General features: G+C 40.5%; 1 protein-coding gene and 1 long non-coding RNA gene across 10 annotated transcripts in view; one reads left to right on the top strand and one right to left on the bottom strand.

Annotated features, from left to right (window-relative positions):
* SYT1 (synaptotagmin 1) overlaps nucleotides 1-26,286 on the bottom strand; it is a 1,216,262-nt gene that overhangs the window by 29,377 nt on the left and 1,160,599 nt on the right. The window lies entirely within an intron of this gene.
* LOC133100321 (uncharacterized) overlaps nucleotides 13,282-26,286 on the top strand; it is a 268,666-nt gene continuing 255,661 nt past the window's right edge. The window contains exons 1-2 of the long non-coding RNA XR_009702477.1: nucleotides 13,282-13,352; nucleotides 14,211-14,327. This is a non-coding gene — a long non-coding RNA (uncharacterized LOC133100321). The remainder of the gene's footprint in view (nucleotides 13,353-14,210; nucleotides 14,328-26,286) is intronic.

A 26,286-nucleotide genomic window follows, 5' to 3' on the forward strand; every position in this document is an offset into this window, starting at 1 on the left:
TCTTACCAAGCAGTGCTGGACGTGCAGATACTTCAAACAACTCACAACTTGATACTTCATCTGAAAGCCATTTTAAAGGGACAGTTAAATATCTTTATTGAATAAATGAATAAGAGGGCAGACGTTATGTTCTAAGACCATTTACGGTCTCTGAATTAAATAGAAAATCTCTCTGTGTTTTTAATGCTTCTTTTAGGACATGGCATAAATGAGTCAAAGGCCATATACCAATGAGCAATGTTAATGCTTTTTCGGTAAAACCGTTCCTAACAACTCTGTTAGATGGAGAGAAGTCAACATTTTACAGGATCAATTTGAATAATATAGTGCTAGATTTTAGGAGTTAAAATTTAGCTAAGGAATTATTAATTAAACTATCAGTGTATTTCCCTTTCAAAAATATTGAATGAGAAAGAGTTGTATTTAGTCAAATGGAAGAAAATTTTCTTACACTGGCATTTTCAACATGGCAGTCAGAACAGTCCAAAGAATTTAATTAGGTAACTAATATGAATTTGATATTTGCCCTCAGTTCAGAGTGATGCAATTTCAGGCATAAGGACAGGTCTACAGTACAAAAATTGAAAATAGGGCCTGAATGAGTTAACTGACCTTGACTCAAGATCCTCTCTGAAAACAGACTTACTGCATATTGCTTAAAAAAAGGAGATTCCTACATAATCTTGCTGAACATGAGCAGATGAAAACTGAGTTGGAATGTAAAAAGGTTTTGGAAGTTCTTGGAGGGCAAATTATACGATGAGTCAGGTTTATTGAACATTTATTATGTGTCCAATGCTTTGCAAGATGATCTGAGAAGATGGTGGGAAATATGGACACATTGTTATTACCTTGGAGGAAGCTACAATGAGTGAGTTTTCACCTGAAAACCTAAGAACAAATATTAAATTTGGAAATTTAGGTCTATTGGTCCTATTTTGGGTAATGCTTGGTTTATGTTGTTTTTTCCTGTGTCTTTGATCGTAATAAAGGTTTAATATTTATCACTGGAATTTTTTTTTTTATGTGGACCATTTTTAAAGTCTTTATTGAATTTGTTACAATATTGCGTCTGTTGTACATTTTGCTTTTTTGGCCTTGAGGCATGTGGGATCTTAGCTCCCTGACCAGGGATTGAACCCACAACCCCTGCATTGGAAGGCGAAGTCTTAACCACTGGACCGCCAGGGAAGTCCCAATCACTGGAATTTTTTAAGGTCCACATTAAAGTAGTACCAAAAATTTCTCCAAAAAAAAAAAGGCAGGTGAAGCATTAATGGATAGTACAATGATAATGATTAATGAAAAGCATTTAAACTTAAAAACTTAAAAAGTCCAATCTGCCTCTAATCACAAACACTAGTTTCACAGAAAAATGGGAGACCAAATAGAGTTAGAATGTAGACTTTGTGGCATAATTCTGAGGAAATCAAAATAGCAGCTATAAGTTTATTTGGGAACTATTAACAGTCAATCAATTGGTTTGTAAAAATCAATCCTCACCAATCACCTGTCAACCACACTCCAGCACCCCTAGAAAATCCTCAAAAAACAGAGCCTGAGCAAGAAAAAGAAACTGGGCAAATGGAAACTATGTTAACACTGATGAGAAATCAATACAACCATGGCCATGCATTTCAAATTGTAGGAAGAGAGATGTCTATATGCTTATTCCTGCTGCTGTTTTTACCGCCTTCTTTGCTCTTAAAGTGCTTAAGGACAACTGCCATTCCACAAAAATGTAAATCCTAATTATGGACAAATCTACACCAAACACACACACACACACACGCACACACACATAATACATCACATCTACGGCATTCGTTTGTAAAGGCACTTCCAGGGAACAAGCATCATTCCTTTGTAAGGCTCTCTCTGTGGTTATTTGTTTTCTGGCAATGCAGAAATTCCTCTAAATAGGTCATCGTAATACTGATAATCATCTCCAAGGTAACCAGCTTTCAAGGCAACTGGCTGAGAATTACATTTCTGGGTGGGGGAAATTACATTAGAGACACGGTAGTGACACAAGAAGATGCAATCTAGTGCCGTTCAAATTGCCTTTATCAAATATTCTCAAAGCATTTATCAAATATTCTCTTCATAATCTGAATTAAGTATGATTTATTTGGGAGACATTTGTAGGTAATGCTCAGTCTCTTACTGTACACAATAAAAGGCACAAGTGTTTGGTTATTTCTTTGACTGTGTAGGTTCAGCAAATAGGTCTAGGTACTTGGGGTTTCTCATGCTAACCCAGAGCCCATATCTTAGCAGAAGTCTAGAGATAGGTATTTATTCTCACTTCCTGCCTCTTGCCTGTTACTAACTGTGTAGGCGTTTGACATACTCAGAAGAGAGATTGGATTCTTATGGGATTGTGCAAGAAAAATCTTGAGCATAAGGTATCACGAAATTGAAGAGCTCTTCTGACAAATGTGTTTCCTAGATATGAAGGAATCCATTTTTTAGTGTCCAGGGATAAGAATAACCAACTTCTTAGAAGTGCTCTCAAGTTTAAGTCCTTGAAATGTATTTTAGCCGAGAGGAGCTGGCACACAACCCAACCAAACCACTTCAGCTTGATTTCTTTTTTTAAATCTGAGTCTTAAAGTATTCAATACTTGAATAATTACGAGGAAGGAGCTATTCATGGTAATTTTATATTTGCAGACCACAGATAGGATATTTAGTTAAGAGTTAAAAGAACAAGTTGAACCATCCAGCTGAAGGTGATAGAGTGAAAACAGGTCATAGAATCTTCCCTTTTTCTCTCACAACTAAAAAAGTGAACGCCAACCCCAAGAAACACTAGCTCTCTCCTTCCAAACAATAAACCAGCTACCAAATTAAGGCAAGGAGTGCCCCTTACTATTATGGACACCGAAACAAAACAAAACATGGGCATGTACACATGCATGCAAAATGCAGGCCAGGGAAAGAGAAGATTCTGGAGTGACACAGTGTAGCTCCTAACCTTGACCTTCCTCCCTGCCCCTCTGAAGCTTCACTGGCGAATTTGATGAATCTTAAGCCTTCATTATTGCCCTCAAATCTACAGAAAATTGAACTGAATGACTATCCTTATTTTTTTTCTCTCTTTTGACTGAGGGGTGGTGGAATGGCCATTAGGCAGAAGTGGGCAGCTTCTTTTGGATACCATGTTGTATCAGTCAAGATACCACATTGAATATAAACTCACAAGAAAGGGGATTTTTGTCTCATTTTTTTCCAGTGCCTAGATTAGAATAGTGCCTAGTAGAGAATAGGTACTCAACAAAAATGTGTTGAATGATTGTGGGAAAAAAAATCCCAGAGTGTCCCCCTTCAGGGTGGATATGAATCCTGATTGTAGGGAGGGGTTAAAACTTAGTTCAAAACGCCTATCAAATCCCAGAGAGAGCAGAATCCAGGAGTTCTAATTCACACAGATGTCACACAGTCTTCCCCTCCAGTCCCCACAGGAAAGTGGGTGGTATTCAATACCAAGTTCTCAAACCATAGCTCAGTGTGGAAACAAGTCAGAGTCAATGAAAATGGAGTCAAGGAGAAGTCACGTACACTTGGTCAGAACAAAGAGAAGGTCTGGATAGAACAAGGTTGGGGGGAACAAAACAGAGACAAATATCCAAACACGCTAAGGCAACGTTCCCAAATAAAAACAAACGAAACCAACCAACCCTTAAAAGAAAGGAACATGGCATGCAGAGGAATGATAAAACCCTCACTCTTAAAGAAAACATAATCCAAAGCACAAAACAAAATTCCTCAGAAGTGCTTTGTACTATGAATCAAGTTAATGAGAACGTGCACTCAGAAAAATATGAGCTCAATGATGAGATGAGAGAACAACAGGAAGGTTACAGAATTAAAGAAGGTTGAGGACAAAAACAATATTATAGAACAATAAGTAAAGGTGACATGGCAAGGAATGAAATAAACATGGCTGCAAATAAAATTACTGACCTAGAAGAAAGGCTTGTGAATACAAGAGGAGCAAAGGAATTAGAAGGTAATAGATTGGAGTTCCAAAGCACTTAACATAATTGAGGATCCCTGAAGAAGAGGATCCAATAAATAGAACAGGAAAAGTATTTGCAAATATCATACAAGGAAGTATCACTAAAGACAAAGAAGCCTACAGATTGAAAGAGTATACCATGTTCTAGGACATATTGATAACAGAATGCTCAACACTACAAACATATCCCTGACTGAATAATTGAAGTTCGAGAATACAGACATTCCTTAGGCACTGAAGCAGAAAAAAAGTCACAGACAAGGAAGCAAAAATTAGGCTGCCCTCAAATATCTCCACAATAACATTCAACACAGAAGCAATGTGTATGCCAACCAACATGTCAAGACAGATGTTCTATCATGAAAGAATTTCAGTCAAGGATAACATATAATTGGGTCTTGTGAATTTCTGGTTTCAGTGATTCGGGGTGATGGTGTAGCCAACCTTAGAATATCTATCCTCGCATTTTCCGAAGTGTGTCTTCTGAACTCTAATCCTGTCAGGTGTTTCATGGAAAAGGGAACTGTGGTCAAACCACTTAGAAACACAGAATCGCTGTAAGTCGTGCCTTATAGATTTATAATACATATCAGCAAATAACTGACTCTAAGAAACTTTTGCATTAGAGAAACTTGATTTTCCTGTAGAAAACATTCTTCAACCCAACATTTTTACTGACATAAATTGTACTCCCCAGAACACCTATTAACATTTTGCTAAAAGAGTATTTGATAGATTCCATTTGGAGAAACTTTGATCTATGATAATGGAGGGGGAGAAGATTTAATAGCTCAAAACAGTGGTCAATCCAAAAGCAAATCATGGGCTTCCCTGGTGGCGCAGTGGTTGAGAATCTGCCTGCCAATGCAGGGGACACGGGTTTGAGCCCTGGTCTGGGGAGATCCCACATGCCGCGGAGCGACTACGCCCGTGAGCCACAACTACTGAGCCTGCGTGTCTGGAGCCTGTGCTCCGCAACAAGAGAGGCTGCGATAGTGAGAGGCCCGCACATCGTGATGAAGAGTGGCCCCCGCTTGCCACAACTAGAGAAAGCCCTCGCACAGAAACAAAGACCCAACACAGCCAAAAATAAATAATAAATAAATAATAAATAAATTTAAAAAAATCTATTAAAAAAAAAAAGCAAATCATATTTATTTGCCTAATTTCCCCCTTAAGGACAGTAATACAATTTTATCATTCATTCATTCAGTCATTTTAAAGTACTGAAATCTAAAAATCCAGTTCTAGGAAGGAAAAAGTACTCCCAGCAGAGGGGTGACAGTAGGACCACTTTGAAAGTACTAACAATAAACTCTCCTCTAAAGCAGCCATTTTCAATCTTTAAGCACAGCTCAATTTCACATCTGCTTTGTTGAAAGGATTGCATCTTTGTAGGCTGCATTCCCACTATGGAGCTCTGGACATGGAGAGACTTCAGCTCAGTATAAATGAGAGAAATTCAAGGAGGTGTATTGAAACTGAACACTCTTTTTCTTCCTTAGGGAACCAGCAACAATGTAACTAAGAAAGCAAAGGAGTAAATAGCTTCTATTCCAGAAGAAAAACAAAGCTTTGCAATACTTTTCCCTACTTCTCAGCAATTTTCCAATTTACATAAACGGTTTCTGACAGTGTGCAGTGCCTTCTAATTAGGCTACATACCACTGCTTCAGAACTGTGGAAGACTTTGCTGTCCACTCACATCCTCTCTTAATGCTACTTTGAACTGGAACGAGTATTTTAATTCAAGACTGACTTGTCTCTATTTCCCTCCCATCCTGTCAGGAGACAGATATGTGCCAGGAATGTGGAGTGAAAAGTGGGAGGGAGCTTTCAGCTTTCAGATGGTGTTATATTTGTCAGTGTAAGATATCTCCCGGGAGCTGATGGAGGTAAGAAAGCGGGTTGAGGAGTAACTAACTTAGAGAAGGTTGAAGGATTTCAAGGAGTGAAGGAAGGGACCCATTAACTGTAATGCGGCAGAAACAGCAGGAATCACCAGGATATGCTGCCCCCTGCAGGATTTTTTGGTAAAAACACACCAGTTAAAATTGACTACTTAGACTTTAAACAATATCAGTGTTGACAGCATGTGAGCAATAGAAATGCTCATATTCTTCTGGTAGGGTGTTATTTGGTAATGTTTAGAAAAGCTGAAGATGTACATTCCTTACATCCCAGAAATCTCACTCTTACATAAACATCCTAGAGATACTCCCCCATGTTTGGATAAGGAGACATGTATAGGAGTGTCCCCTGTTGTGCTGTTTGTGACAGCAAGAAATTGGAAACAACCCAAATATTCATCAACAGAAAAATGTAAACCTCAGTTGGGGTATATTCCTACCATGAAATGCTATACAGTAATTTAAAAGTAACAAGTTCACATTAACCAACATGGATTCATCTCAAGAATATAATTTGGAGAGACACATTCCTGCATAAGGATACATAATATGATACCACTTGTACATATAAAGTTTGAAAACACATAAAATACACAGAGTACAATATCATTTATATAACTGAAAACATGCAGAAACAAAACTGTATGTGTAATAAAAACATACTTAGGAATAATGAACATAAAACTTGAAACTAGGCTGAGAATCACAAACAGCAAATTTAAGATAACAGTTACCTCTGAGGACAGAAAGGGAGAAAAAGGATAGGAAAGGGTACCCAAGGTATTGTGATTAGATGTGCTAGGTTTTGTTTCTTTTGTGTACTGGGTACATGAGTATTCATTATATTATACTTAATATCGTAAGGCCTGAAATATTTCATTAAAAAAAAATTGAGGGTCATACAGAGTGAAGTCAGTCAGAAAGAGAAAAACAAATACTGTATGCTAACTCATACATATGGAATCTAAAAAAAAAAAAAAGTTCTAAAGAACCTAGGGGCAGGACAGGAATAAAGACGCAGACGTAGAGAATGGACTTGAGGACACGGGAAGGGGGAAGGGTAAGCTGGGACGAAGTGAGAGAGTGGCATGGACATATATACACTACCAAATGTAAAATAGATAGCTAGTGGGAAGCAGCCACATAGCACAGGGAGGTCAGCTCGGTGCTTTGTGCCCACCTAGAGGGGTGGGATAGGGAGGGTGGGAGGGAGGCGCAAGAGGGAGGAGATATGGGGATATATGGGGATATATGTATATGTATAGCTGATTCACTTTGTTATACAGCAGAAACTAACACACCATTGTAAAGCAATTATACTCCAATAAAGATGTTAAAAAAAAAAAAAATTGAGGAGCTCTGATCCTGATTCAACTAAAATGTCTGAAGCCCCTGCCGTGAGGGCCCTTTCACATTTGGTAGCACGATCGCCAACACTGGAGGACTCTGTGCTTGTGAATATAGCCAAATCCCACCATCTTGAAACTCCCGCATGGTGCCTTCAGATGCAACCAGTGTGACCCCACCTGACTTGCCTGTCAATCAAGTTCCCATCTGACCTCCTACCAGATGCCATGAGCTCACCTCCATGACTGATGGGTTTGTGCAGAGAGGGTGCAGGTGGAAAAGAAGGGAGGCAATGTAGGTTATTAAGACTTAGAAAAAAGGGAATTTGGAACTTTCTGTTCCAAATTTTTTTTTTTTTTAACATTTATTTATTTCTTTGGCTGCACCAGGTCTTAGTTGCCAGCACTCAGGATCTTTGTTGAGGCATGTAGGATCTTTTTATAGTTGTGGCATGTGGGATCTAGTTCCCTGACCAGGGATCAAACCCGGGCCCCCTGCATTGGGAGCGCAGAGTCTTAGCCACTGGACTACCAGGGAAGTCCCTGTTCCAAATTTGTTCAAATTCTGTTCCAGATTTGAATCCAAATGAATTCAGCTTCCTTCTTTCAAGGGCTCACATTCTCTCTCAATTTACCAATTTCTTAATGGAAACTGAGTGATGCGGGGGCAGATAAAGAAATTCTCATTTGTAACATCATGAGTGCCTGCTGCATGAGGAAGGAGGTAAACCGTCTTGGATTGGTTTTATTTGGCCTACAATGGACAAGACTCACAAGCCAGTTAGTTGGGTGCTTAAGCTGAGGCTAGGCGTTCAATTTTGAGGCCCCTGTGGGGCACTTCAAGCGTCCAATGTGGTGACACCCTCTACCAGTGGCTGTCAACACTGGCTTCACATTATAATCACCTGGAGGGTTTTAAAAACTACTGACTCCTTGGGCCCAGCCCCAGAGATTCTGAATTAGTTGGTCTGGGGTGGGGCCTTTGGTGTTCACATTTTATAACTATCGCTTCCCAGGTGATTCTTACACACCTTCAACATTGAGAACCACTGTGCTGCAGCTGTTATCTTTGTGGTCCTTAGAGACCACTGACCAACTTTCGGGACCATTGGTTACCATGGTTGGGATGGTCACTGCTGGCCTAGCCTTTCCTCTTTGTGACATGATGGAAGAAACCTTGGGCAGATGCTGTTTGTTTCTACTGATTCTCTATCCACTAAGACCTGCAAACGTCTTTAATGGGCTGCTCCTTGCCCAGATGCTCTGCTGGAGATTATTCATTGGGTCTTGGCTTTCCTTCATTCTTTTGTGCAAGGCCAAGCGTCTGGAGACAGGTGGGGCTGTGCTGTGCAGCAGAGGTGGGGGGGGGGGACTGGGGTGGGGAAGTCAGCCTCGAGGCCACAGAGATAATCAGCTTGTTGTACTGTCTAGCAGGTCTGGGCTCTTCAAACTCCTAGCCAGCCTCCTAGCCTAGACTTCCATGCTGGTTAAACGAATAGGAATCAAATAGTTCTAGGCCTTTCCTTCCCCACCCCACCCCCATCCCTACTGGAGACAGTGGTAGCAACATTTCAAAAAAAAAACAAACATGATTTTGAGACCTGAGTATTTAGTTTAACCCTCCAATCCAGCAAAGACATCTTTAACAACACCGTGTCAGATGGTCATCCAGGCACTTTAAAAATCTTGCTAATTTCTGTTAAAAATCCCTTTATGAAATGCCTGCACATTCCGCCTCAATGTGAGTGTGGGGAATACAAGGAGGCAGCAGTCACAGTTCCAGCCCTAGGTGATCCACAGGTGGCGAGAGGAGCAGACACGTAACCAAGTAATTACAATAGTGTGAGCCACGGAAGGGCATCCGTGCACCTTCTATACCCAGGATATAAAATGAGGACAGAGGAAGCTTTGTGCAGACCAGCTTTGGAGGGGAGGAGTTTTTCCGCAGAGGGAGGGATGACAGTAATGTTTTAGAGCCTTGTTGTCAGCATGGGTTTTGACCAGCCTCAGCATTACCTGGTAATGCTGATGAACTTGATAAAAATGCAGAACCTCAGGCCCCATCCTAGACCTGCAGAAGCAGAATCTTATTTAACAAGATCGCCAGGAGATTCACGTGGGCAGGAAGGCCTGAGAAGCCCCGTTTTAGAGGACGAAATACGGGTTCTCCAGGTTGGAGGCTGGAGGATGACCGTCCAGGGAGAGGAACAACACCCACAAAGCCTCCACGTGTGAAACGGTGCGGGGCTGTTTCAGCTTGAGCAGGGGGTAAACGAGGAGCCAGTGGTGGCATCTGGAAGGCAGGCCTGAGCCTGGTCACAAGGGGCTTGTGGAGCTTTCCAAGGAATTTGGATTTCTCCATGAAGGTGGTGAGAAGCTAATTGAAGCCAATTAAAGATTTTAAGCAGGAGAGTGGCACAGCGAGATTTTTGCTTTAGGAAGACGCCACTGGCAGGAGTGGGGAGGATAGAAGGAGGGTCAGGGCAGGAGCCCAGGGCCCCCGGCTTTGGGAGGCTGTTGCCATCACAGAGAAGTGGTGAGACCCGAACCCAGGCAGCCCTGGGGTTGGGGGAAGGTGGAGGTGGAGACGGGGGATTATCCAGGAGGTCTGAGCAACAGAACTTACTACTATGTGACAATTCCCGTTTCCTTGAAAAGCCTTTTAGAAATACGTGGTATGTCATTGGAAGAAGAACCAACACATAAACGAACCCCAAACCCAAACTCTCAAATATCTGACCCTAAATAACAGTAAAATTCAAGAAAACATGATTAGGAGGAAAACACAGGTATCCATGACAAACTGTAGAAGCAGGAAAGACTGAATGACAAAAAGATACATGTACCGCAATGTTAATTGCAGCTCTATTTACAATAGCCAGGACATGGAAGCAACCTAAGTGTCCATCGACAGATGAATGGATAAAGAAGATGTGGCACATATATACAATGGAATATTACTCAGCCATAAAAAGAAACGAAATTGAGTTATTTGTAGCGAGGTAGATGGACCTAGAATCTGTCATACAGAGTGAAGTAAGTCAGAAAGAGAAAAACAAATACTGTATGCTAACGCACATATATGGAATCTAAAAAAAACCAGTACTGATGAACCTAATGGAAGGGCAGGAATAAAGACGCAGACGTAGAGAACGGACTGGAGGACACAGTGGGGGAAAGGGAAGCTGGGACGAAGTGAGAGAGTAGCAATGACATACATACACTACCAAACGTGAAATGGATGGCTAGTGGGAAGCAGCTGCATAGCACAGCCAGATCAGCTCGGTGCTCTGTGACCACCTAGAGGGGTGGGATAGGGAGGGTGGGAGGGAGTCGCAAGAGGGAGGAGATATGGGGATATATGTATACGTATAGCTGATTCACTTTGTTATACAGCAGCAACTCACACACCATTGTAAAGCAATTATACTCCAATAAAGATGTTAAAAAAAAAGACTGAATGAAAATGTGTTCCATTGTTCTCGTGCTGCCTCAAATTGTACTACAGACACTTTGGATGACTGATAATTGATACAGGCTTTACATTTTAGATTAAGTTAAAAATATATTGCTGTTGTACAGTTTCGCAGGAAACGAAGCACAGAAAGAGTACGTACACACACGTATATGTATATCTTCTGATTTTTGTTGTGTTTTTGCTGTTTGTGACTACTAAGTCATAAGCATGGTTTCCTTACTGGCCAACAGAGGGGCTGTTCCTTCCGTATCTCGCTGAAGGTGTAATCATTTTCTGGAGCATATTGTACCTTTTCTCCCTCCTTTCTTCATCAACAGCACATGTGTAAAAGAATTTGTTAGTCCCAAACTTTTCTTTAAGAGCAGAAATAAATTTCCAATTGTTTGTTGTTTGAAATATTAACGTGGCTGATTGTTTTTTACTCATTCTCTTAGCAAAAATAAATTGGACTCAGTCTTTTTCCTTCCATTTTTACATTTAATCAATAACATAAATGATGTATGAGAAGTCTTAGTATATAATTAGCTGCATTTTAAAAAGATACTTGAGAAAATGTGAAACTGAATTACCAATGCTATCATTTTTCTATCATTCATATGTTTATGTTTGAAAATGTGATTATCTCTTATTTTATCACAAAACCATGCATATAAACCCCCAAGTCTACTTAGAAGAGGATTTATATACATAAACATCAAATGGTAATGAAGATGAAGCTGTATGTTTCTGAGAAGTATTTGAACATGAGAGAGGAAAATAGCAAAAGTGCTGAACTTCTTGTCTTTGCCATTCAGCCTTGATGCTGAATCCTCTTCAAGGGGCTTTCGGGCAAATATCTACCAAACCTTTTCTTTCAGGAGGCCAAAGTGGTCGTAGGACTGTCTCACAGTTCCTTCTTCAATTTCTTGACCTTGCCTCCCTGCCTTGTTTCTTTCTGTCTGCCTTCCTGACAGCTCAGACTTAGCCTTCACAGCTCCCTCCCTCTTATTAGTTTGCTTTCTCAGTAGAATTTTCCCTAGGTTTGGAATGAAAATCCTTTAATAGGTATTTACACTCCAGAAAGCGAAAACAAAAATGATTCTTAATGTAGGCGGCACCATACCACTCCAGTTTAGCTGCACTACTCAGGCAAACTGCCTGGGGATCCCAAAAGCTCAGAGAAACTTGAACTTGCATGCATGGCTGGGATCCTGATTGCAAATAGGTAGGTTGATCTTGAATCCGAAGCTTGCATAACTGGTTCTGTGGCAGCTTAGCTCAGCACTTTCTCCAAGGAAATCCTAAAATATACAGATTGTCTCTCCCATTGACTGTAAATTGGAAAAACCTCTGGGGAGAGCAGTTTGGCAACATTTTATGGCAACATTTTATCAACGTTTAAAATGCACATTCCCTTCCACTCAGGGATTCTGCTTGGAGGTTTTTATGCTCTAAATTCCCTTTCCTAAGAATGCAAAGGTACATGTAAAAAGAGATTCAAAAAGTATTGCTTATGAAGGCAAAATCACTACATACAATCTCTATATATCTACCACTAGAGTATGATTTAAAAATTATGGTCCATTCACGCAGTGAAATGGTAGGCAACTGTTCTGTGCTCTCATGCAGAGATGCCTAAGTGGTAAAGCCAAGGAATTTCTTGGTGGTGCTTTACTGTTCCTTACTTTCTAGTACGCACCTTTCTTTGATACTGACAATTGATATTACATTTTATATAAAGTGTATTACAACAGAGCTTCAAGACCTTTTCCCAACCAGATTGCCTTCGTCAAGTCTCTCCTATATCAACATTATAGAGCTATCACTATAGCAGAATTACATTTTTAAAAAAGTAAAATAGTATGATAATATTTATACATAATATAGATTCTGTGCTTATATATGCATGGAAAATTTCTGGACAGATATACCTGAAACAGTGGTTATCTCTGGATAGAAGGGTTGGGTATGGGGGTGGAGAAGAGACTTTATACTTCTGGTCTGTTTTTACTGCTTTTTCATGAACACATTACTTTTAAAAATTGAAAAATGAATTTTAAACAATTCTATACACAGAAGTACATAAAATGGAAAATTAGTAAAGGCCATTGAAAAGGGGCAGTTATCTAAGTCCTTCAGATGCAGGCACCCTAACAAGGCCCTGCAAAAAACAAAACAAAACAAAACAAACAGGCCCCTGTGTTTTCTGTGGTGGTCCATGAAATCAGAGACTTGCCTATTTTGCCTATCACTGTATCCCTACTGAAGAAATGGTTACCTGCAGTCCTGCTGCTACCCGATTCTTCAGGACCCTGAAGGTTTTGCCTTACGTCTGGCTAGGGTAGCAAACATCCCCTCTTCAGAGAAGCCTTCTGTGATTCTTGTAGCCCTCATTGGTCCCTTCTTTTCACTCCTATTACAAAAAGTTCATTGCTTTAGGTTGGTGCCTATCTGCCCTTTATTTATATTGACTGAATTCTTTTTCTCCCCAGGTGGTTGATGGTAGGAAGAGGTCTTCAGCACAATTACAGCTGCTCCTGTCATAGTGTTTCCTCTGTTACCCTGCAGATCTGCTGATAAGGAATAAGAGTTTTACTTCTCTACCAAGATTGCAGGTATCTTCTTTGTGCAGTAAAGTAAAAGGGAGACGATCACACAGAATGTGCCAAATTGCATATAATGGGACATTCCTGGACGCTAGCTACAACTCTTCTGGGAGATTACTGCTTCAGGACAAAGTCCCGACTTCTTAGCCTTAAGTATGAGGATCCATATGCATGCTCAGCCTGCCAATACACACACACACACACACACACACACACACAGACACACACACACAGACACACACTCAGAATCTTCATCTGTGGCCACTTTCTGGTACACACCCATACTCCAGCTTCTTCCTGGAGTGCACAATGTGTTTGTATACCACGATAATAATTTATCCCAACTGTGGTTCAGTGGCATCCAGAATGCAATTAACCCATATTCATTTTCTCCTTCCTTTGCATTTTGACTTAATAATGCTTGACTCTAAATAGTTTCTCCCATAGAAGGAGAAAAAAATACTCCAGCAAGACAGTTGGAGGATGGGCAAACCCCAGCCGTGTCTTACAATCCTATGAGTTTGTAGTGTTCAATGTTATTGCCCACTAAATTTTCTCTGGGGTGTGCCTCACGTGAGTCACTGTACAACGCCTAAACTAAATTGTAAACAAAAATGAGTATTTGCTTTCCTTACATATATGGAAGAGAATCGTTAGGCTTACAGAGAAAAAGAGATAGTTGTGGTTTAATGTTTAATTTTTGGTTTTGCTGGTAGAGGATGAAGTATACTTTTATTCCTCCTATTTTTAGTTGCACCTCAGCATTCGGGCATGCAATTTTCTGAAGTTTTGTCCTTATGGTCTAATTGGGAATTCTCCTATAGTGTTCAAATTATCTCTTATATTAACTCTTGATTTACTAATTAGCTTTTAGGCACAAGGAGAGGATTAAAAAGCTGCCGAGATAAACTGCTCCAGAATAATGTATACAACACACAGGCAAGAAAATACATCAATCCCATTCACAGAGAGCACGTGCCTAAGGTATGTGAAGTTCTCTACCTAGCAAACATCAGGAAATGACACCAACAGCTGTTTGACTGACATGTTGTGATCTGGCTACTTACCGTACATCACCCTGGCTTCAGAGGTAGTGAAATGTGGCACATCATCAGATATTTAAAGGCACAAAATTATTTTCAGCTCAGTTACAGATTTCGGTAGGAGATATCCTACCTGGTATGAAAGTAGTTAGCAGACAGATCTTGTGGTTTGCTGACTACCTGAATTAAATTGGAGACCCTCTGAATATTTTTACCTGCCACTCTGCTGAGATAAGAGCTTGACAGTCAACTCAAGGGAACGACTGGGCTGGGAGAAAACTCACAGATCACATATGAAGCATTGTCCTTTAAGCTCAATGTGGACCAAGATCATGGTGGCTTCTTCCTTAAACAATGAGGAACAAATTGAGGTACCTTACCTGAAATGGCCAGGTGGCATCATCACTGAGTGCCACTTGAAATGGAAGGATAACCTCTTCTCTTATGTTGCCATTCATGAGCATGCATGACCTATCTAACAACCAGGGACTTGGTCCTTTCAGTTCAAAGTTAGTATTTCCAAATTTGAGTCCATGAACCTCTTTCTCTCATGTCCTATCTTTTCACAATAAAGAAAGCTAAATCTAAGGCAGGGGGAAATATTCCACTTCAGTAGCAATCAAAGAAATCCAGGGTCTTCCCTGGTGGCGCAGTGGTTAAGAATCTGCCTGCCAGTGCAGGGGACAAGGGTTTGAGCCCTGGTCTGGGAAGATCCCACATGCCACGGAGCAACTAAGCCCATGCGCCACAACTACTGAGCCCGCATGCTACAACTACTGAAGCCTGCACGCCTAGAGCCCACGCTCTGCAACAAGAGAAGCCACTGCAATGAGAAGCCCCTGCACCGCAACAAAGAGTAGCCCCCGCTCTCAGCAACTAGAGAAAGCCTGCGCGCAGAAACAAAGACCCAATGCAGCTAAAAAATAAATAAATAAAAGAAATCCAAATAAAAATGAGACTCCACGTTTTGGTATATCAGATTGGCAAAGACTTAAAAAAATTATATAATGTTCATTGTTGGTCAAAGTGTACAGTCATATACTAGGATGGGAGGGTAACAATGTAAAATGTCAACAATCTTTATACAGGGGAATTTGGCATACCAAAGCCTTAAGATATGCATATCTTTGATCAGAAAATATATCTTCTAAGGTATATTTTGGATATAATTGAGGATATGAGAAAAGATTTAGTGACAAATATATTAATTGCAGTGTGGTTTATAATACAGAAAAATTTGAAATGACTAAAATATTTAACAATTGGATATTGGTTAAACTATGGTATAATCATATAAAGAAATAATCTATAGTCATTTAAAACAATGTTGAAAAGATTATCGATGAAGAAAGATGTTCACCATATCATGAACATCTTGTTAAAAAAGCAGATTAAAGATTAGCATGCTTTGTATATTCCAACTTTATTATGGAAAGTATATATATACACAGGTGTGCATAAAGATAGGCCTGGAACTATGTACTAAAAAATTAACCCCACTATTTCTGGGTGGTGAAATTTAAGATAGTTTAAAATTTTTTCTAATTATCTGCATTTTCAAAGTTTTTATAATTTATATATATATTTACATTAGTGAAGCACAACAGCTACTTCTAATTTAAATAAATCAATATGAATATGCATGGAGAAGCTAAGTCATCCATGACCCTGACAGTGATAGCAAGTCAAGGAGCCTGTGAATCTATGATGGAGACTGTGTGTTGCCTACTCCAATATCCACTTCACCCCTTTCCCTTAGTTATAGCACCCCAATTTTTAGCTGGGCACACTGCTGAAATAAAAGACTACATTTCCCAGCTTCCCTGGCAGGTCAAGACTAGATTCAGACCATTGAGTTGTAAGTGGAAAACCCACGTGGGACTTTAGGAACTTTCACTAAAGGGCATGCGTTTACTTTATTTCCCCCTTTTTCCTTCTCACATGGATTTAGTAGCTGCCACATGAGTCCATGATATGGAAGCCACATGCAGAGGATGGCAGAGGAGAAAGATAGCCATAGGCTGCTTGTGACAGATGGAGACCCCACGTCAGCTCTGGACTGACGGCCTTCACAGTACTTCATATTATAAAAACATAAATTTCTATATCCTTTAAAAGGGGCATTATTTTGGGATTTTCAGGTTTTTGTAGCCACGCCCAGGCCTAACTAATATACAGACTAATTGTGTTTATAGTTGTTGCTAACTGATCAGAACCCTTTCGGAAGGGCTTCTAAGAATTAGTTGTCCAGAAAAAGAAAAGATATGGAGCATCATGAAAACAATACTTTCAGGGACTTCCCTGGCAGTCCAGTGGTTAGGACTCTGCGCTTCCACTACAGGGGGGGCAGTTCAACCCCTGGTCTGGGAACTAAGATCCCACAAGCTGCGCCGCGTGGCCAAAAAACAAAAAACAAAACAAAAAAACACCCATACTTTCAAGTGTATCTACACTAGCATGTTGAATTTCTAGATGACTCTCTCATTAGTTGATTTTTCTTTTTGATGCAGCAGATAAGCCCATCTAGACGTGATCCCAAATGTTGATATAGCCAATTTGGAGGCAATAGCCACCAAATATAACTCTTAATTACATAAAAGTTAAACATTAAATGGATGTTAATTATGATGAAAATAGTGACATTTTTACACCAGTGCAAATGTGGCTTATTAAAGTACAGAGGCTTTTAATAAATACATTTAGAAAAAAAAGAGCCTACTGCTAAAGGAAAGTTTGTCATCTGGGATGTATTGTTAAAGGAATTTTTACCAAATGAATATTTCTGTGAACTAACTTATAACTTTGAGAGAAAAACTGTATTGACCTCTGAAACAATCAATACATGGATTCTTTAGCATTAAGTCTCATTGCTACAAAAATTAGGAGGAACAGTATAATTTGTACCGTGAATGGACAGAATAATCTATTACTCTCTTTTGGGGACGTGCAACTTATTTTCCCAGATTTCATCATTATGTGGCTAATTTAGAGAACAGTGTTATTGGGTGCTTCGAGGATTTAAACCTTGATGATGCTGAAAAGTTTCTTTTGTTAGCACTGCTTCTATAAAAACACTCAGGCATTTCGAAACGATTTTTGAAATGGTCTGACAGTACAGGCAATTAAAAAACACAGAGTTAATACCTTCCATCCCCCAACTGTAAGACATTAGAAATGAAAGTGGCCTGAGTAAAAATAAAAAAAAAAAAAAAGGTTTTAGAGAGACATCCTCTTTTTCTTTCTTTCTTTTTTCTCTTTATCAGTGCAAATGTTCGTGTTTTCATCCCTGTAGGATTCTTTCCTCACTGCATTCCACAAGCCCAGAGAAACTCGCTGGAACTCATACAAAACCCTCTCCTGCTACCATATTAGGAATCAAAATGTGTACCAGAAACCAACTGCCAAGTCGAGATAATCAACGGGGAATGTCTGTGCCTTCAAGCCAAATGAGTGCAGAAAAATGATCAAGGCAGCAAAATAAATAATAAAACTGAGGACTGGCTTTAGATTATGGTCTTGTTATATCCCACTCACTAATAAAGCTGTGCTGGAAATTTCTGTACCTCTTGGCCATTCAGGTACCAGAGTCAAGTTCGGTCTAATTTTACTGTGGATATAATTCACTCTAGGTCACAAGTGGAGCAAAGTGAAATAATATATCTCTGCCTTATTAACTACATCAAAAATTGTGGTTTGCATGCCTCCTAAATCTTCTACCTTAATACCAAAGTGATTCTGCAATACTTGAAAATTTAGATTTTTCTTTTTCCAACCTTTGGGAAGGGTCTATAAGTATATAGAAGTTACCAGAAAACTTTCCGGCTATTGTTTTCACTCCAGGTGAAACTGGTTATATTTTCCTAATTTATATGCAGCACTTGATCCATCATGTACTTGACTGGAAATAAATTTTTAAATAATACATGTGACAAATTAAGAGATACTTCACACCACAACACAGTGGTTCTGGAGTCCTAGCAAGGGACAGGATGGGGATTATATAGTGAGGGCTGAGCCATTATCTAGTGAATTAGACTATTGTGGAACTAACTGCCTGCTTTATTAAGACAGTAATGATTACACCTGAGAATGTAATGCTGGCACGATGAGAAATTTGACCTTGCAGCCACATTTCAGAAGTTTTAAAGGAGGCAGGGGTAAAAAATGAGGAGATCAGAGGACAGAAGTTCTCATAAATCAAGACAACAGATGACAGGAGCCTGGGTGAGAGCATAATTGTAGACTCAGGATGAAGCAAAGAATTTAGAGCTATTACAATGTAATTTGTGTGCCGTAGCTCTCTGGGAATTTATAATTATCAGAGAAATAATAGACCCATGGTCAAACAGCTTCTGGCCCTATAACCTGGATGAAAAAAAAAAAATAACAAAGGAAAAAAAAGTGGTCTAGGACATTTGGAGGTGCAGTTACAAGCCAACAAAAGTGCCTTCCTCGTATGTTTATAGCATGTCATAGTTTACAAGGTTTTCCTGGATCTTATTTGACGCTTTGTGAAGTCTGGGAGGAGGACCCCCTTACCCCCTTAAGCCACATGAGGTCACAGGTTGAATCAATTCTGCTAAATAACTTGCTCAAAGTCACCGTAAGATTGTGCACTAGATCTCAAATCCTTTCCAGACTTCCACTGATGGCAATCTAAGTAGGAGCATCTGTGCTTTCTGGGGCGCCTCCTTTCCTTTGCGGTGAGACTTAGTGACAGCTCCCCACCTTGCTCATTTGGTTGTTCAGCCTTCCATTTGATCAATCTTTAGCCCTTCAATAGTTGTGGAGTCCACAGCTTGGCTTTAGTGAGCAAAACTATGCCCTGAACTGACAGACAGAAAATACCCTTTGTTAGGAGGACTGGAGAAGGATGCCCAGATACCTTGGCTGCTACTGCCATCTCCTGTTCAGAGTGGCTCACCCAGAACTGCCTTTACACACATTTGCTGTAAATTCAAATGTCATACCCAGGCCAAACTGATTCCAGGTGAGAGTCAGGAATATTCCCCCACGCATCTGAGGATCCCTGTCAACCTGTTCTGGAAGCAGCATCTTTTGGCGGCCAGTGTTAGAAGGTAGTGTGAACAGGATTAAGGAAGTGAAGACTGTTGTTTGCAGGAAGAGGGAACTGGAAAGAAGAGGTCTCTGTGAGGTGGAGACGTGGTCAAAGATGGAGGAAAAGAAGACGGCAAGGTGCATCTACTCTGAGTGTCCTGCACGAACCACCACTCTGAAACAGAAACCTCTGTGCAGGCCATGTGCAAGAGAATCGAAGGAACATAGAAAATCGGATCCTCTTCTGATTTCAAGAGGGGTCATCAAAGAAGCCTCAGACGAAGCTGACTTTTCCAGATAAAAAGTTATGGGTATCCTTGTTGTATTATATATCTCACCATCCACCAAGGCTTGGAAATAACTCACAGGTGAATTCAACCTTTTTGCTCCTGATGCTGTAGATTCCTTTTTTTGTTTGTTTAAATTTATTTATTTTTATTTATTTATGTTTTGGCTTCGTTGGGTCTTCGTTGCTGCGTGCGGGCTTCCTCTAGTTGCAGCGAGTGGGGACTTCTCTTCCTTGTGGTGCGCGGGCTTCTCACTGCGGTGGCCTCTCTTGTTGCGGAGCACGGGCTCTAGGCGTGCAGGCTCAGTAGTTGTGGTGCACGGGCTTAGTTGCTCCGCGGCATGTGGGATCTTCCCAGACCAGGGCTCGAACCCGTGTCCCCTGCATTGGCAGGCGGATTCCTAACCACTGCGCTACCAGGGAAGTCCCAGTAGTGCAGATTCTTAAAGGGCCTGGTGAGAGGCATGGCCAAATACACTTACTATCCAGTGTATTTGCAGAGGCTAATGTTCTGAGGGTGAAGAGGATATTTTGGGGCCAAGTGTAGCATAATCTAAATTTGATTCTTGCTCAAAAGTGACCACTTAGTTCTATTTCTAGTTTTTCATTTTTAAGAGGGAGAGTAGGATGAATTTTATGAAGACCAACCATTCTAATTTAGTCTGCCATTCACGGGAATTGCATTAGGTAACGGGAGGCCTCCAGCCAGCCAGACAGCTATTAGACTGCTCTCGTACTTGATAAATTAGCTTTATCGGGTCCCCACAGCTTTGTTTTCACCTTGTGAAACCTGTACTCAGAGGCCAAGTCCCTTTGCAGTGTTGTTATCACGCTTATCCCTGGAGCTCTGGCTTCAGTTCCAATTTATAAGAGTAAAATGGATTCCAAGGCCCTTTTATAAAATATGACTCAGCTTCATATTTAAAGAAAAGACAGATGAAACACTATTGACAGCCACATTGGTTGGAAAATTTCTCAGGTGGCATTGTTGTTATAATCAAGAAACTTCTAAGATAGTTGTTCTCAAACTGTAGCCTTCATTGGGATCACCTGGAGGGCTTTGTTAAAAACAAATTGCTGAGCCCCACTCACAGATGCAGTCGATCTTGGGTGGGGTCTGGGAATTCGCCTTTCTAACAACTTCTAGGTGTTGTTGATGCTGGGCCTGGGACCGCGCGCGGAGAATCACACACGTTTATTCTTTTTTTTTTACCAACCTCTCTCCACCTCTTTCTTTCTTAATCTCTAGATCATAATGATACTCATTCAGGCCTGTTATGGGCTGAATCATGTCCCCCCAATTCGTATATCGAAGACTTAACCCCCAGTAGGACCCCAGAATGTGACTGTATTTGGGGATGGGGTCTTTAAATAGGGAACTAAGATAAGATGAGGTCATCGGGGTGGGGCTACATCCAATTGAAGACCATCATAGAAAAAGGCTGAGCTTTCCTAGGGAAGAGGGAATTCTGCCAGTAGAGTGCCGTCGGTTTCAGGGCGGCAACATCGACCCTGCCTTGGTTCTCCAGCCTGCTGCCTACCCTCCCAGCCTCAACAATTTCGTGAGTCAGTTCCTTAAATTTTCTCTTCCTGTTCAGACACACATATCCATCCTCTGGGTTCTGCTCCTCTGGAGAACCTTAATACAAGGTTTCATTCCCATTCAAGTTCTGCTTGAAGTCTGAGGATAAATCTTTTCTTATGAGTATTTTCCAGTAAATATAAAGCACTGGGAAAACGGAACTTACTGGCTTTTCTCACATGTACCTATCACCTAATGTCTGATCGTCTATTCAGATGTATTGAATATTTGCAGTGTATGGGGGCTGCTGTTTGCTCAAGAAGAGACCCCAACAGGCTTTCCATCACGGGGACCATGCTCTGAGTTGCTTTTTTAATAGTCTTGTTTGTGGTCAATGTTATAACAAAACTATCTCCCAAGTCTGTGACTGTTCATCTGGACTGTGGTTTAACTAGAAGAGCTAGTTCAGGCCCTTAATATGAGGGGCGAGTGGCGTGGAATTTCCTCGGAGTATCCGGAATGCTTTACAAGTGTGTCGGTATGAGTGGATGCGGTGTCTTGTTATCTTCATTTTGACTTTTCCCTAAGTCCTGCCTCACACACTGAGGATTTAATGAGCTTTCACAGAGATCTCTATATCAAAAGAGCCCTTGCAGAGCCATAAGCTTTACTGAGCTTGCTCTTCTCATCTTTTGTTTCGTTTTTTTTTCTCGCCTCCGGCATCAATGCGATTGAACTTAGGGGGCTATTTAGGTTTGCAGCACAGAGGAGACACCTGTGAAAAATCTGCCTTTTGAGGCTGCCCATCCAAGAGGGGTCGTTCTTGGGCTGCCTTGTTTTAAGTTTGCTTCATGAACAGAAACTAGAGCTCTCAGAATGGCTCAATCCTAGATAACCACAGTGAAAAAGACTTCATCAAACCGGAAACCCAGGTTTTATCTCCCAAAGCTGGAAACCTTGAACTTGTGTTGGGACTGGAAGGGAAAATCACACATGTTGAAATGGCAGCACCTACTGGTCAAGAGTGATATGGCAGCTCGAGAGAAGCGGCTGAGCTTCAGGCAAGCCGGGGAGCTAGTCCCAGGGGGTTTGTCCGTAGCCTTGCGGAAACTTTCCGCGGGAGGAATTCTTATTATCTGAGCTTGCGAGGGGTGGAGTGTAGATTGACCCGAGCTGGAGGGTCAACGCCAGTGTCAGAAGGTTCTGTGAAGCCGCCCACCGTTCTGAAAGTGCCACAGTACTCGTTCTGCAACAGTGCTCTGAGTATATACCAGTCTACCTTCTCTATCTTCTTAAAAAGCTCGCAATTTAATTGTTATTTTTAATGGCTTGCTTTCATGTGGTAGTCTCCTTACTGAGCAACAAAATAAAATTGCAGAGTAAAATTCTTTTTACAGAAATCCGCTAGCCAACAAAAGTACTCAGAAAAGACATTTATTCCAGAGTGGAAGAAGTGACCAACCTGGATTTTGTCTCAGGCTATATCATCAAGGGGTTTCTATCACTCGCTTCATGAATGCCAAGTGAAAGCGTCATGGGAATTTTACAGCATGTTCTTGACACGTGGTATATATGAAAGCTGATGATTGACTGCTGGTTAACAGAGTTCACTCAAATTAACCATCAGTGTTACATTTGCCCATGTTCGACTTCTTGAAGCATTTTGATATAGCATAATAATAATAAAAAATAGATTAGCCAGGAGGCATTAAGGTCCATCTTCCGGATGGGGGTCACAGACACAAGAAACTGAAAAGGTTTATTGAAGGTCACATTGTTTGTTAGAGCTGGCACCCAGATGACATGTCCCTAACGGCTACTATGGTGCTTCTCAAACTTGATGGGATGATGACTTGCATTCATACATTATTGTGTTATTGTCTAAAGCAGCGGTTCCCAACCTTTCTGGCGTGGGACCGGTTTCGTGGAAGACAATTTTTCCATAGACCAGGGTGGGGGAGGGGATGGTTCGGGCGGTAATGGGAGCGGTGCGGGCGGCAGATGAAGCTTCGCTTGCTTGCCCGCCGCTCACCTCCTGCTGTGCGACCCGGTTCCTAACAGGCCACGGACTGGTATCGATCTGCGGCCCAGGGGTTGGGGACCCCTGGTCTAAAGGAGCGAATGAAAATAGAAGGAAGATATTTGTTCCACTTTTGGATTAGAGGTTTAGTTCTTCTAGGTTCACACATGGACTTCATGGAAACCAAATACACCAGGGCATCCTATGGATACGTGGCAATGGCACAGACAACAGCGAGTTAGGAAAGGTGAACAAAGTTAACACCTGCCTTTTGGCAATGTGCCCTTGGTCTAAAACTTGGTATCAGGCATTAGGTGGTTGCATCTGTTGTGTTCCGTCAGATGGTATGGTTACCTGTAGATAAGCTGTTCAGACAGAGGTGATGAAAATGGCCATAAGGTTCTAGAGCTCTGACTTCTGGCCCCCTACCTTCCTGCAAGCAGCAATCAATCTACCCCCTTCGTGTTTCTTTGCTTTCTGAAAAACTGAAAACCCTGCCTAGCCATCTTCATTCTCCTACTTTCTGCCTGGTACACTCTGTACAAAGTAGAGTTGACAAGGAGATTAATGTGATGACATGTAGGGCCCAGAAGTTCTAGAAGGTTGGAAAGGAAACTCGTTTTGCAGGCAGTAGGAAAGAAGGCCTCCTGTGTGCTGGGTGTCATGCTTACTTCTATACACATTATCATTTCTTTGAAGTCATCAACAATAGCCAGGAGAAGTAGACGTTTATGTTTTGATGGAGAAATCATGGCTCAAATGGATATCTTGCCGCAGGTCCCTGTGCCCATTTCACTCTCTGACATCACACTATGTCGGTAAACATTAAGGATAGTCAGGCATAGGGGAATGAGGGTAGAGTGGGGAGTTTGAAGTCGATGGAGGGTATGACTGGTGTCTTCAATATTTGAAGAAGTGAGGCCCAAGAATAGGAGAGAAGGTGGGGGACTAGGTATGTTCTACTCATCTTGGCTTTAGAGAGAAATGTACTTGGATAAAATGTTTGCTTTCATTCAAGTCATTGTGGTTTGTCCAGCAGAGCATTTTGCATTTCTGCATTTTAACCGGACCTCCAGATGATTCTGAATTACGCCAAAGTTTGAGAGCCACTTCTTTACTCTGTAATATCTACTATGTGAGAATTTTAGTCTTTCCTCATCTATACATGAAAAGGTGCCTTTAGAAACAAACCGGCAGCAATCATCAAATGTGCTTGATAAGACTTAATCTGCTTTCTCTCCTAATACGTAATGGAAGATGAGATAAATGTAATACTAGGAACCGCCTAGTTATTATAAATAAAGCCATTGAAGGTTTTATTTTTTCCCTTTTTGGCAACATATTTGAACACTTTAATTCTAGAGAAAATACAATTTCTAAATAGAACATCACATCTGAATTTTTACTTTATCTTTTATCATATTTTCTTTGAAATTATCTCCTGAAGACAATGACTGAAATTTTAAAAGGCCAAAAAATTATTCAAATGACCACAGATCACTTGTTAAAATGTCCTATGACAATATTCATTTAAAGATAACAATATCAAAAACCCTTCTAAGACTTAAAGACCAAAGAAAGGATCAATATTCCTTCTCATTTCTGCCCTATCCCAATTCCCTAAGAAAAGAAATATCTTTGAAATTATAGGATTTTATGATTGCAGGATTTCAAAGGAGACCAAGCATGGCAGTACTGGACTGTGTATTAATGTTGCAGAAATTAAGTAGGCAGAAATACAGAGAAGACTTTCTGAAATTACATGCTTTAATCTGCACGTTGAGCTAGACAGTGATTTGGAGTAGAGGTCTGGAGAGAGACCAACTAGAAGGGCTGTGACAGAAATATTAAGGGAATCGTGAAACAGAAAAAATGGTCTTCCTGGCTTCCAATATCAAGTTCTCCCTTCTACTCAAACTTCCTTGTTTATAAAACATGCCCTTTTCTTTTTGAAATACTAAGTTAGGTGAGTTCTCCCAGAAAACTTTCCTCATCCATAAATCCTATTTGCAAGTGTTTTGATACACGTTTGTTATTGATGAAACTTTATACATGTTGATTTATAATATACATTAACATTGATTGAATCATATTTTAAAATCTATTCTCGGCTTCTGGAGTAGAGGGACCGTATTGTATTAAATGTGTTTTATTCAGTGGATATTTACTGACTTCCTATTGCATATTTTGCACCATAATAAGGCATTAAGACGCATGTGCCGTATGACCTGATCTCTGTCATCAGGAAAATTAAGTTGGCTGACAATACAAAGCCAGGATAAGTTAAGAGGTAAGTTAAGAATTGAACACAGTAGTGCAAAGGATTTTTTTTTTTTTAAGACAGTACTTGCTGAAAAGCCACATCAATTACTAAATACAAAGTAGTGATTGCCATGAACTCAGAGCATAGTCCTTAGTATTCTATCCACCTAAAGTGTGAAATTCCTTCAATAGCATTTGAACAGATCTCCCCTGGTAGTTGAGAGGAGCTCAGCCTCTGTTGTAGCAAGGGCCCTCCTACCCCCATGTTCTCTTGTTCTGTGGATCAGACCGACCTTGCATACTGATCGCTTTCTGAGATGTAATAAATGACAAATGGAATATAATCGATAGTAACAGGAAAATACTTCATATTTAGAAATTAATTCAGTTAGGTCAACTTTCAGCTTTAAACAGCAATTCAGAATCTAATGTTTGTTGCATTAACATAACCTCATCCAGTTATAAGACTAAAAATTCACAATTTTCTGAGACACAAAAACTTGAGAGATTTCAATTCTATGTAGTAATTCAGAATTTACAGTTGCTAGTGGAAAATATTGTGTAAGCTTTTCCTAGATTGGAAGCTGTTGGGATTAGAATGTCACATATACTTATAAAAAGGAACCATCCTGATATATTTCTCTATTAATCGTATCCCCCGACCCGGCCACATCTTTAAGACTTGTAGTATGGTGTTTCTGATCTAAAAGAATGATGGACTTGAGGATATGGGGAGGGGGAGGGGTAAGATG

The sequence above is a fragment of the Eubalaena glacialis genome, chromosome 11, assembly GCF_028564815.1.
Source record: "Eubalaena glacialis isolate mEubGla1 chromosome 11, mEubGla1.1.hap2.+ XY, whole genome shotgun sequence".
Classification (NCBI taxonomy): Eukaryota; Metazoa; Chordata; class Mammalia; order Artiodactyla; family Balaenidae; genus Eubalaena; species Eubalaena glacialis.